The sequence below is a fragment of the Eurosta solidaginis genome, chromosome 2 (genome assembly GCF_040869045.1).
Source record: "Eurosta solidaginis isolate ZX-2024a chromosome 2, ASM4086904v1, whole genome shotgun sequence".
Lineage (NCBI taxonomy): Eukaryota > Metazoa > Arthropoda > Insecta > Diptera > Tephritidae > Eurosta > Eurosta solidaginis.
In genome coordinates this window covers 83967758-83980491 of record NC_090320.1, presented here as the reverse complement: position 1 = coordinate 83980491, position 12734 = coordinate 83967758, and the positions used below count along the sequence as shown (strand labels likewise).

The 12734-nt window shown below is 35.8% G+C and overlaps 2 non-coding genes across 2 annotated transcripts; both read left to right on the top strand.

The window, feature by feature from the left end:
• The first annotated feature begins 6995 nt into the window (after positions 1–6995).
• Positions 6996–7114, top strand: LOC137242936 (5S ribosomal RNA). Its single transcript, XR_010950407.1, has one exon. It is a non-coding gene; the product is annotated as a 5S ribosomal RNA (ribosomal RNA).
• Positions 7115–12333: 5219 nt separating this feature from the next.
• Positions 12334–12452, top strand: LOC137242968 (5S ribosomal RNA). Its single transcript, XR_010950425.1, has one exon. It is a non-coding gene; the product is annotated as a 5S ribosomal RNA (ribosomal RNA).
• The last annotated feature ends 282 nt before the right edge of the window (positions 12453–12734 follow it).

The window sequence follows — 12734 nt, the reverse complement described above, 5'->3', positions numbered from 1 at the left end:
TATTATGTTGCTTAGATTTCTGCTTATTAATTTGCAATTGGGAGGCGTATACATGGCTACAAAAGCCACTTTTTCACCACCTACTAATTCAATTTCAATCGCGATATTTTCTATGCTATTGCATATTGTATTTAACTTAGAGTATTTATAGCACTCCTTTACACAGATAGCAGTGCCTCCTCCGTTATTCTCAGTACGATACTGAGCGACAAAGTTATACCCATCAAATAGTATTTTGTGTCTGATATTGAGTTTATGCTCAGCTATCAGAAGCACATCTGGGTTGTGCCTTTTTAGGAATATGTTAAGAAAATGCCTCTTCTTTTTTGATATTAAAGAGCTTACGTTTATGAAAATGCATTTTAGGTGTCTAACCATCCAAACGCAATGTCAAAAATAGATTAAAAAGTGCTTGTGATTTTTCCTCATCACTGCCCATTGCTTTATAACTTTTGGAAAAGTTTTCTATTTTGGTTAGACACCCAAAAAAGTCTTTTCCTAATAGTCTTTTGCAATCTTCATTGATTGCGTTAAATTTTACATCGAAACCAGATTCCCTAATAAAATTTGGCTGAGTAACGCCACTTAATTTTGCCGCATACGATACACTATTGTTAATATATGTTGTTGCAGCCGATCTTGCTGCTGGGTTTGCTGCCTTTTCGATTTTCTTATTACTTTTAGTTCTTAGCCTGTTTATTATTTCTATCCTTTTCGGACATTTTTTATCATTGGCCGTATGGCCTTCTCCTAAACAATTTGCGCATTTGACTGGCAGTCCTACGCGCTTCACTACTTGTCCTGAAGATTTGTCGGTGCAAACGAAATTATCTGTATTCAGGTGTTTGGGAGGAACTTGGCAGTTTCCTGGCCCGTGCGACTCACTACATTTGACACACCTAAATGGCATGTTACAGTTACTTGCAACGTGTGAAAACCGTTGAAAATTTTTGCATTGAATGGGTGAGTCATTTTTGAAACCCTGAAAGCTCACCTTGCAGTTTAAAATATATTGAATTTTTTTAAATTCGGCAACGTTAGAGTCCCTAGATATTTGGACTAACCAGTTGTACTTTAGCTTTTTTAAATTTATTATCTTTACACTTATATCCAAGTTATTTAGGTAGTCTAATACTTCACATTCTTCATATATGTGTGACAACTTTTTGATAATCATAGTGTATGGTTTAACCTCATTTGGCGTAAATGTATAATAACAAATTTTATTGTTAGTTAGATATTTTTTAATTATATTGTAATCTTCCATGGTTGATGGGCTAACATGGGTAACGTTTTTATTAATTATATTGAAACAAAAATTTTTGTGTCCCAGTAGACCACTAAGCCTTGAGGCTATTTCTTTGATTTTAATATTATAACATACAAATATTGGAGGCTTGCTCCTTTTATTATGGTTTTTGATACTCACATTTGTTACTTTTCTTTCTTGTGTTGCTGCAGACGTCATTAATTCCGCTGCTACCTCTGCCTCCCCTTCATTGTTCATTTTGTCAGTTGTTCCCCTGTTCATGTTGTCCTCATCTTCTCCAATTCCATCAGTGTATTCAACCTCTGTATTATAATTTATGTCTGTCACCTCCTGATTCGATTGTACTTTAGGCACACTTGCACTTGCACTAGCCGTTTCATATGCTTTGAGCCGATTTTCCAGCTCATTAATTTTATTTTCAAATTGTTTATTTAAAATCAAAAGTTTTTTGTTGTATTCAACAATTTTAGAAAAATCGGAACTAGAGTCCAAAGACCCATCGTCACAATCACGATTATTGCGTCGCCTTTTTTCCCGCCGACTCTTCTTCTTCCCATTTTGGGAAGGTTTAGTCGGACTGGATTGTTTTAAATATTGATTTTTTGTCTTATCATCCCCTAGGGGAGCAAAAGAGTTATTAGTGTCCATTTCACTATAGCAAATTCAATTGCATACACTACACCTAGTAGCTATTGTCAGTAATCACTTGCTCTTTACTTTGTACGAGCCATTTCTCACTTTTAATTTTCACAATTCAAAATAAACACTGATCACTGAACACTTCACTTAATGTGACACGAATTTTTTTGAACCTAATTTTTATAAATATGGAAATACATATAATAAAATACACAAAAACGTTTCATTTGTCCATTTTTTTAGGGTTGCAATATTGTGCGAGTTAAAATGAGATAGAAATATTTATGCCACATAATGGTAGCTCACTCAATGTTGTGGATTTTTGTATAAATAGCAGCTACGTTCGGTAACCAAGCTATTAGTTGTGAAGTGAAGTGATCAAGTGAAGTGTTCTTGTGAAAGCTAAAAAAAGTGCTAAATAAAAAAAATGACTGGTCATGGCAAAGGTGGAAAAGGTTTAGGTAAAGGTGGCGCCAAACGTCATCGCAAAGTTTTACGTGATAACATCCAAGGTATCACAAAGCCAGCTATTCGACGTTTAGCACGTCGTGGTGGCGTAAAACGTATATCTGGTTTAATATATTGTAACGAATTTGCTTGCAAATCCTCTTATTTGCAATCCTCTGCTAAGTTCGAATCACTAAACTGTTGAATAAATAACTCCAATTTGTAATAATGCAAAATGGCCTTTATTAAAGTACTTCACAATACACTCAAACTGTGCAACGAATAGCTTGCTTAATAACCACACTGATTGATAGCTCAATGAAACTCTACTATTCAAAATAATACTGCTATTGCTCGCTAGATATCGTCTTAATCGCAACTGCTTGACAACTCAAATCAAAGTGAATTCCTTCTTACTCGCCTGCACCGCTTTTATAGTTTATGCTGCATACTTCTAGGCTCTTCGATTTCCAGAAGTTACTAGTTGTTTCGGCTGCACAAATTATTGCCCTCTCTTGTGACCACTCAGATAAGATATATGCATGTGTTTGTAGTTTACAGTCTCCCGCACACACATAAGCGTATAAGTAAATTCATCGGTGTGTGACATCTCATCTCTCGCTGCCTTGTATGTAAATGTTGCTCGTCGGAATGTGTACATATGTGTAGACGCAATTATTGATTCGTTTATGTAGATACATAATGATTGAATTATTGATGTGAATTCACGTCACTGCTTAGCATCGGCCTGGAGATGGCAGCACTCCTCAGTTTTGCTAATATTCGTAACACTGCTCTCCACCTAAGTCTGATCGTCCCGATCAGACAAATCTCCCAATCTAAACGCCGCTAGCATCTCCAAATGTACCGCTCTTCTCATCCGTGGTTTCCCAGTGGTTTGTATGCGGTAGATGGTATCATTGATCTTCTTCACAACTTTGTACGGGCCTTCCCAACTGCACCGAAATTTGACTGGAACACCTTTCCGCCGGTGAGGGTTGTTTAACAGTACCAAATCTCCCGCCAAGAAACCTTCCGAATTAGAGTTCTTGTCATGCCAGTGTTTCATCTTACTACTCATTACCCTGGGCCGTTCCTTCACACTCTGTTGTTTGGTCAATGAACCACTTCGTAGAGCTTGCGCTGGACGGATTTGCTTTGCATAATCGGTATCGTTCCCACATTTCACAAGAGTAGTGCGCTCCGGCTTGAAACTACCCTCGCATTCTTTCTCGGAAATTCGTTGCTTCGTTTTCCTGCGTCTTTTAGGTTTTGTCAATGCCAGTGTTTCTCTCGCAGGTACTTTTGATTTTGATTTATTTGGCCCATTCGATCTATCAACCTCTGCCTTTGACTTTCGTGGTCTTTGTCGAGTCTTTTCCACCAGTACCCGATTACTGCTGAACCCTTTTTCCAAACTAAAGTTAAGTGGTATGTCCTGGTTCTTATAGCGCATAATTTTCCTCCGCATATCGATCCTGACATCATGGTCAACCAAGAAGTCCACTCCCAATATGACTTCATCAACGATCTCCGCCACAACGAATTTGTGTAGAACCATGACTTTTCCAATTAATACCTCACATACCACTTCGCCTTGGACTTGATTATATTCGCCTGTTACCGTACGCAACCTTGCTCCAGGTAATGACTTTACTCTCCTGTAGACCAAATCAGATCGAATCAAGGAATGAGATGCCCCCGTATCTACAGTCAGTACACGCTCTTTACCATCCACATTACCTCTGACGGTAAGACTGCTTGATTTCCTTCCAATTTGCGACACAGATATCACAGGACATTCAACAGCCGGGGCAAGTTTTCGTTCTTTACATTCGACACGCTCTTGCTCATTTCCGCCAGCTTTGCGTTTACGGCCACCAACATAGTTGGAACTATTAGGACCAAGATCGCAATGACGTGCAATGTGACCTGGGTTGCCGCACTTGAAACATTTAATAACTCCGCCATTCTTCTGTTGTGATTCCTTCAGTGCTTCCAAAATTGTGTCTACCCATTCTGGCCTTTCTACTTCTACACGATGAGCCTTATATGCTGGTTTACTTAATAGGGGGGCAGTTTCCTGAGTCAATGCATGTGATACCGTTTCAGCAAATGTCAGTTTTGGGTTCGCGTATGTAGCTCGCTTCGTTTCCACGTCTCGTATGCCATTTATAAAGCTCTGAATCTTTACCCTTTCAGTGTATTCCACGGGTGCGTCTGCATTTGCAAGATGAGCCAATCTTTCAATATCTGAAGCAAACTCCTGCAATGTCTCATTTGCTTTTTGGTAGCGGTTTTGCAACTCAATTTGGAATATATGTTTCCTATGCTCGCTTCCGTAACGTCTCTCTAAAGCGCTCATCAATGTTTCGTAGTGGTTCCGCTCGTACTCTGGGATGGTCTGTAAGATTTCCGCGGCAGGCCCTTTCAGTGCCACGAACAGAGCTGCAACTTTATCTTCAGCATTCCATTGGTTCACTGCTGCGGTCTTCTCAAACTGTAGCTTAAAGACCTGAAAAGGAACAGAACCGTCAAAGGAAGGTGTCTTTACCTTTGGATTACTCGCTGAAACAGCTGGGCGGTTTAGTTGTAACTGCTCCATACGACCTTTTAACGCTTCTATTTCGGCATCAATTTTGTCCTCGAGTTGTAAAATTTTTGCATCCTGTTCTTCCAGTTTCACAAAGAGCTGCGATGATACCTGTTCCGAAATTTGTGCCGACATTTCAGATATACGTGCCTCTTGCGCTTCCAGTTGAGATGCCAAATGTGTCTTCTGTTCTTCCAATTGTGATGTTATACGGGTTTCCTGCGATTCCAGTTGGGATACCATATACGTCTTCTGTTCGTCAAGTTGTGAAGAAATTTGTGTTTCCTGTGCTTCAATCTTCGATGTTATTCGTGTCTCTTGGGATTCCATCTGTGATGACATATACGTTTTCTGTTCTTCTAGTTGAGATGCCAGTTGCGACGACATTGATGCTACTGTCGATGTTTGTGCAGATATTGCAGCCAATATCATGTTCAAGTCTGTGCTTGTAACTGTCTGCGATGTTTCGTTTTTCTCTTCAATTTTTGTTGTTGTTTCGTCCCCATCAGGATAAAAGACAAACTCGTCCACATCAATTCCTTGCGACTCCATTACCTCTCGTAGCCGTGCTTGAAGTTCGATTTTATTGCCGGTTGTATTTAATCCACGGTTCTCCAACTCCTTTTTCAGTTGCTGGATCTTCAATTCACTGAACTTTGCCATGTCCAAGTTGTATTCCCAATCTTCGGAATTTATTCAACAATTCCTCTTCTGACACCAATTGTAACGAATTTGCTTGCAAATCCTCTTATTTGCAATCCTCTGCTAAGTTCGAATCACTAAACTGTTGAATAAATAACTCCAATTTGTAATAATGCAAAATGACCTTTATTAAAGTACTTCACAATACACTCAAACTGTGCAACGAATAGCTTGCTTAATAACCACACTGATTGATAGCTCAATGAAACTCTACTATTCAAAATAATACTGCTATTGCTCGCTAGATATCGTCTTAATCGCAACTGCTTGACAACTCAAATCAAACTGAATTCCTTCTTACTCGCCTGCACCGCTTTTATAGTTTATGCTGCATACTTCTAGGCTCTTCGATTTCCAGAAGTTACTAGTTGTTTCGGCTACAAAATCGCCAGCCACAACTACGTGCACAAATTATTGCCCTCTCTTGTGACCACTCAGATAAGATATATGCATGTGTTTGTAGTTTACAGTCTCCCGCACACACATAAGCGTATAAGTAAATTCATCGGTGTGTGACATCTCATCTCTCGCTGCCTTGTATGTAAATGTTGCTCGTCGGAATGTGTACATATGTGTAGACGCAATTATTGATTCGTTTATGTAGATACATAATGATTGAATTATTGATGTGAATTCACGTCACTGCTTAGCATCGGCCTGGAGATGGCAGCACTCCTCAGTTTTGCTAATATTCGTAACAATATGAAGAAACTCGTGGTGTTTTAAAAGTATTTTTGGAAAATGTTATCCGTGATGCAGTCACTTATACTGAACATGCTAAAAGGAAAACAGTTACGGCTATGGATGTTGTATATGCATTGAAGAGGCAGGGTCGTACATTGTATGGTTTCGGCGGTTAAATTCATTTTTACGGACATATTAAAACAAAATAAATATACATTCAAACAAACGGTCCTTTTCAGGACCACAATATTTTTTAACAAAGATTTCAAAATTTCTCTAATACAATACATAACAGAAAGATATGTTATTAAGATGTACATGCATATGTAGTATGTATGAATGTTCGTTTAAACTAAGTAGCATATGTATGTATGCATAATGAAAACTCATGCAAATGAATATACCCCGACACAAGCCAAGCGATTTAAATATGTGTATAATAGCAGGATTATTTTCAAAAATTGCATAAGATCATTTTTGTAAAAAATAAACTTAATCTGATTTAAGTAGCAAAAGTATCTGAATACACTAAACTATAAAGTATATAACAAAATTTACTTAAATCGACTTATATCATTTAAAAAAAAAAGGACAAATTCACAGCTGCGAGTATACACATTAAAGTAGCCATACTTATACCAATTTAGGCAAACAAATTTTGCCAACGACCATACCACGCTGAATACATCGGTTCTCGTCCGATCACCGAAATTAAGCAGCGTCGGGCGTGGTTAGTACTTAGATGGGGGACCGCTTGGGAACACCGCGTGTTGTTGGCATATCCAACTTTTTCTTTTATTTTATGTATATATATGTACATAAATATTTTTTTTTTTATTAAATTGCATTTAATTGAATAAATACTTGGAATACAATTTAATATTTCTATAGATTCATCATATAAATACAAAATGAATCTACATGGTACAAATTCATACTCATCCACCTATTATAGTACTTAAAATGGACGCTGATGTCCGATTATATTCAGATATGTATATTATAATCATATTGATAATTAATAAGCATTCAATGAGAATTTTTTTTATTTTTTTTTTTGAATATCATGAAATTTCATTTAATTATACATATAAGTTGTAGACGTCCAATATGAATAATCAATTCAGACTAAAATTCCAAACTTTAGATGCCTTTAAGTGAAGCCATATAGGGTTACTCTAGTGTTGCAATAGAAATATTTAAACATTTTTTTAAAATAAAATAATGTTGTTAAAACTCAACGAAGATAAGTTTTTTGATTTCTAATTTAACATATTTTATATGTCTGAATTAAAATTTTGATTAGTACAAATATATTTTAAGAAAATTCACTTAATTGAGAAAAAATTCGATTTTATCAGTACAAAGTTTTGATTAAAATGCCTGACACTCCGAAAATATGAAATTCATCAATTTAAATGAATTCCTATATTAAACTAACACATTTCAGTTATCTATTTTTACATGAATATTTGCAATAACTTTAATATGTGAATTTTAATTAATTTATTAAGATGAAAAGTTTATCAAATGTAAATGGTACGTAGCACTGAAATGAGAATATTTGTCATCCATCTTTTCGCTGCGCTTCTCAAATTTTAAACAGAGTATCGCTTTCTATGCGCTTGTATAAAAAGTATAAATAGTGAGTTTGTGCTTTGTGTGCTTAATATTGATAAATATTTTCAAGTGTTAATAAAAGTTTAAATAAAATAATTAAGTGAAAATGTCTGACACAATCACTGTTGCAAATGTTAGCTCACCAGTAGCTGCTTCTGCTGCTGTTGCTGAGAAAAAAGTTGCTGCTAAAAAAGCAACTAAGCCCAAAAAACCATCGGTTGCTCCCACTCATCCACCAACTCAACAAATGGTAGATGCATCGATTAAGAATTTGAAGGAACGTGGTGGCTCATCACTTTTGGCAATTAAGAAATATATTAGTGCAACATATAAATGTGACGCCCAAAAATTGGCACCATTTATTAAGCGCTATTTGAAATCGGCTGTTACTAGTGGAAAATTGATTCAAACCAAAGGAAAGGGGCATCTGGTTCATTTAAATTATCAGCTGCAGCCACTAAATCAGGTGATGGTAAGTCAAAATCGGTTGATAAATCAAAAGCCAAAAAAGATAGTGCAACATTAAAGAAAAAATCGTCGAGTGGTGTCAAAAAGGCAAGTGGTGAGAAAAAAGTGAAAAAAGCTGTTGCCACTAAGAAAACCGCCGAAAAAAAAGAAAAGTGAGAAATCTAAGGTTAAAGACGCAAAAAAGACTGGCGCCGTTAAAGCCAAGCCATCCAAGTCGAAATCTGCCACCGCTAAGTCAAAGGCAACAAAAGCAAAAGCAACTGCTACCAAACCAAAAAAGGCTGCGACTAAAAAGCCAGTTGCAAAAAAGGCATCAGCTAAAAAATAAATATGCTGCGTTTTTTGTGATAATTTACAAGGACACAACATTCATTAAATGTTGAATTATCAATAAGCCCTTTTCAGGGCTACAAAATATACAAACAAAAAGATCAAAAATGGACGCAATACGTCTGACTACAGCGCTGCTTCGCCATAATAATTAACCGCTCTAGTGTCTGACACTGTAAGTCAGCCCTACCATGCTGACCAATTTTAAAATTGATGTTTCAATTGCAAAACAAAATTAAAAATTTTCATCGACTTAGAAAAATTCACATCTCTTTGTTAATTTATATTTTGTGGCACTGAAAAGGGCCTTTTTGTTAACATTTTGCACTTTTATACATATTTTCCTCAGTCGCACAAATTACTTGGAGCTTGTGTATTTGGTAACAGCCTTAGTACCCTCACTCACGGCATGCTTAGCCAATTCACCAGGCAACAATAGACGTACGGCAGTTTGAATTTCGCGACTAGTAATTGTTGAACGTTTATTGTAATGAGCTAAACGTGATGCTTCAGCAGCAATACGTTCAAAAATGTCATTAACAAAACTGTTCATGATACTCATTGCTTTCGACGATATACCAGTATCAGGATGTACTTGTTTCAACACTATAAATGTAGATAGCATAACTTTCCTTCCTCTTACGCTTCTTCTTCTTGTCGTTTTTAGTAATATTCTTCTGAGCCTTACCGGCCTTCTTAGCTGCTTTACCACTAGTTTTAGGAGGCATATTTAATTTTCACAAAATCACTTCACTATCACACTTTTTAATAATTTTCTAAGTGCCAAAATGCGCACCTTTAAGTGTATTTTTTCCGACAAACCATTCAACCTGTTCGTAACGATTCGCTAAATATTGCCGGAATTAATTTGAAAACTTGCGATTGGGGTTGCTCAATGTACCAACGAAAAAGTATATAAGCGCAGCACAAATTGCGTTTAGGAAATAAAGTGCCCAAGCTATTCAGCTAGTGTGTGTATTTGTGAAAAAGTGTATTAAGTGAAATATATAACAACAATGTCTGGCCGTGGTAAAGGTGGTAAAGTAAAGGGAAAGGCAAAGTCACGTTCAAACCGTGCTGGTCTTCAATTCCCTGTCGGTCGTATTCATCGTTTGTTACGTAAAGGTAATTATGCTGAACGTGTTGGTGCCGGTGCTCCAGTATATTTAGCTGCTGTTATGGAATATTTGGCAGCTGAAGTTCTTGAATTGGCTGGTAATGCTGCACGTGATAATAAAAAAACTAGAATTATTCCACGTCATTTACAATTGGCTATTCGTAACGATGAAGAATTGAATAAACTATTGTCTGGAGTTACCATAGCTCAAGGTGGTGTTTTACCAAATATTCAAGCTGTACTTTTGCCAAAGAAGACCGAAAAGAAAGCATAAGTGATGTAATCGCCGATTTACATATATTCTTAGACGCCAAATTTAAAACCGTCCTTTTCAGGACGACAAAATATATATACAAAGTGATTAATTATATTGTCATATATATGTATTTATCTATTTTAAAACCTATTAAAACACTTTGAAAGAAAAATTTAAAAGGTCATAAGTACACTTTTGGAAAATTTATTTTTTTAACGAAATCTGCGTTAACAACTACTTCAATTAATAAAATAGTGTTTGAAAATATTCATAAAAAAGTTGACTTACATCATTTTCCAGAAGAAAAAAAACTGAGCAACATTAAAAAAGTACAGCATGCAAGCTACTACATATTGTATGTATATATGTACATATGTATGTTTGTATGAGCATCTCGACAAAGGCGCAAAAAGTTGTGGCGTGTATTCATACGTACCAAAGGTACAAACACACAACCGTGCATACATACTAATGTATGTGTTTAGCAAATAAATGTGTATATACTTGTGAGTAGGTATACACACCATATTAAGGGTAAAACTACAGCTGCTACTATCAAAATACGAATTTTCATTTTATTATTTTAACAATTAACAGTTGCTTCAGTTATTTTTGATCTTTTTTGTTTAAAAAAATTTGTGGTCCTGAAAAGGACCGTTTATAATATTTATTAAAATATGGAATTAAGCACGTTCACCACGTATACGTCTAGCCAATTGAATATCTTTTGGCATAATTGTGACACGTTTTGCATGAATGGCACACAAATTTGTATCTTCGAACAAACCAACTAAATATGCTTCACTTGCTTCTTGTAATGCCATAACAGCTGAACTCTGGAAACGTAAATCAGTTTTAAAATCTTGAGCAATTTCACGCACCAAACGTTGGAATGGCAATTTACGAATCAACAGTTCGGTACTCTTCTGATAACGACGAATTTCACGCAAAGCGACTGTACCTGGGCGATAACGATGTGGCTTCTTCACTCCACCAGTTGCCGGCGCACTTTTGCGAGCAGCTTTAGTGGCCAATTGTTTACGTGGCGCTTTACCACCAGTCGATTTACGGGTTGTTTGCTTTGTACGAGCCATTTCTCACTTTTATTTTTCACAATTCAAAATAAACACTGATCACTGAACACTTCACTTAATAAACCTAATTTTTATAAATGTGGAAATACATATAATAAAATACACAAAAACGTTTCATTTGTCCATTTTTTTTAGGGTTGCAATATTGTGCGAGTTAAAATGAGATAGAAATATTTATGCCACATAATGGTAGCTCACTCAATGTTGTGGATTTTTGTATAAATAGCAGCTACGTTCGGTAACCAAGCTATTAGTTGTGAAGTGAAGTGATCAAGTGAAGTGTTCTTGTGAAAGCTAAAAAAAGTGCTAAATAGAAAAAATGACTGGTCGTGGCAAAGGTGGAAAAGGATTAGGTAAAGGTGGCGCCAAACGTCATCGCAAAGTTTTACGTGATAACATCCAAGGTATCACAAAGCCAGCTATTCGACGTTTAGCACGTCGTGGTGGCGTAAAACGTATATCTGGTTTAATATATGAAGAAACTCGTGGTGTTTTAAAAGTATTTTTGGAAAATGTTATCCGTGATGCAGTCACTTATACTGAACATGCTAAAAGGAAAACAGTTACGGCTATGGATGTTGTATATGCATTGAAGAGGCAGGGTCGTACATTGTATGGTTTCGGCGGTTAAATTCATTTTTACGGACATATTAACCAAAATAAATATACATTCAAACAAACGGTCCTTTTCAGGACCACAATATTTTTTAACAAAGATTTCAAAATTTCTCTAATAAATACATAACAGAAAGATATGTTATTAAGATGTACATGCATATGTAGTATGTATGAATGTTCGTTTAAACTAAGTAGCATACGTATGTATGCATAATGAAAACTCATGCAAATGAATATACCCCGACACAAGCCAAGCGATATAAATATGTCTATAATAGCAGGCTTATTTTCAAAAATGGCATAAGTTCATTTTTGTAAAAAATAAACTTAATCTGATTTTAGTAGCAAGAGTATCTGAATACACTAAACTATAAAGTATATAACAAAATTTACTTAAATCGACTTATATCATTTAAAAAAAAAAGGACAAATTCACAGCTGCGAGTATACACATTAAAGTAGCCATACTTATACCAATTTAGGCAAACAAATTTTGCCAACGACCATACCACGCTGAATACATCGGTTCTCGTCCGATCACCGAAATTAAGCAGCGTCGGGCGCGGTTAGTACTTAGATGGGGGACCGCTTGGGAACACCGCGTGTTGTTGGCATATCCAACTTTTTCTTTTATTTTATGTATATATATGTACATAAATATTTTTTTTATTAAATTGCATTTAATTGAATAAATACTTGGAATACAATTTAATATTTCTATAGATTCAATGGAAAAATTTCATACGCGCGCATACATTTACGTGCATAATAATATTAGTTATAATTTTTTACCATATCAATTATTGATTTAAAGCTTATAAGCATTCATCATATAAATACAAAATGAATCTGCATAGTACAAATTCATACTCATCCACCTATTATAGTACTTAAAA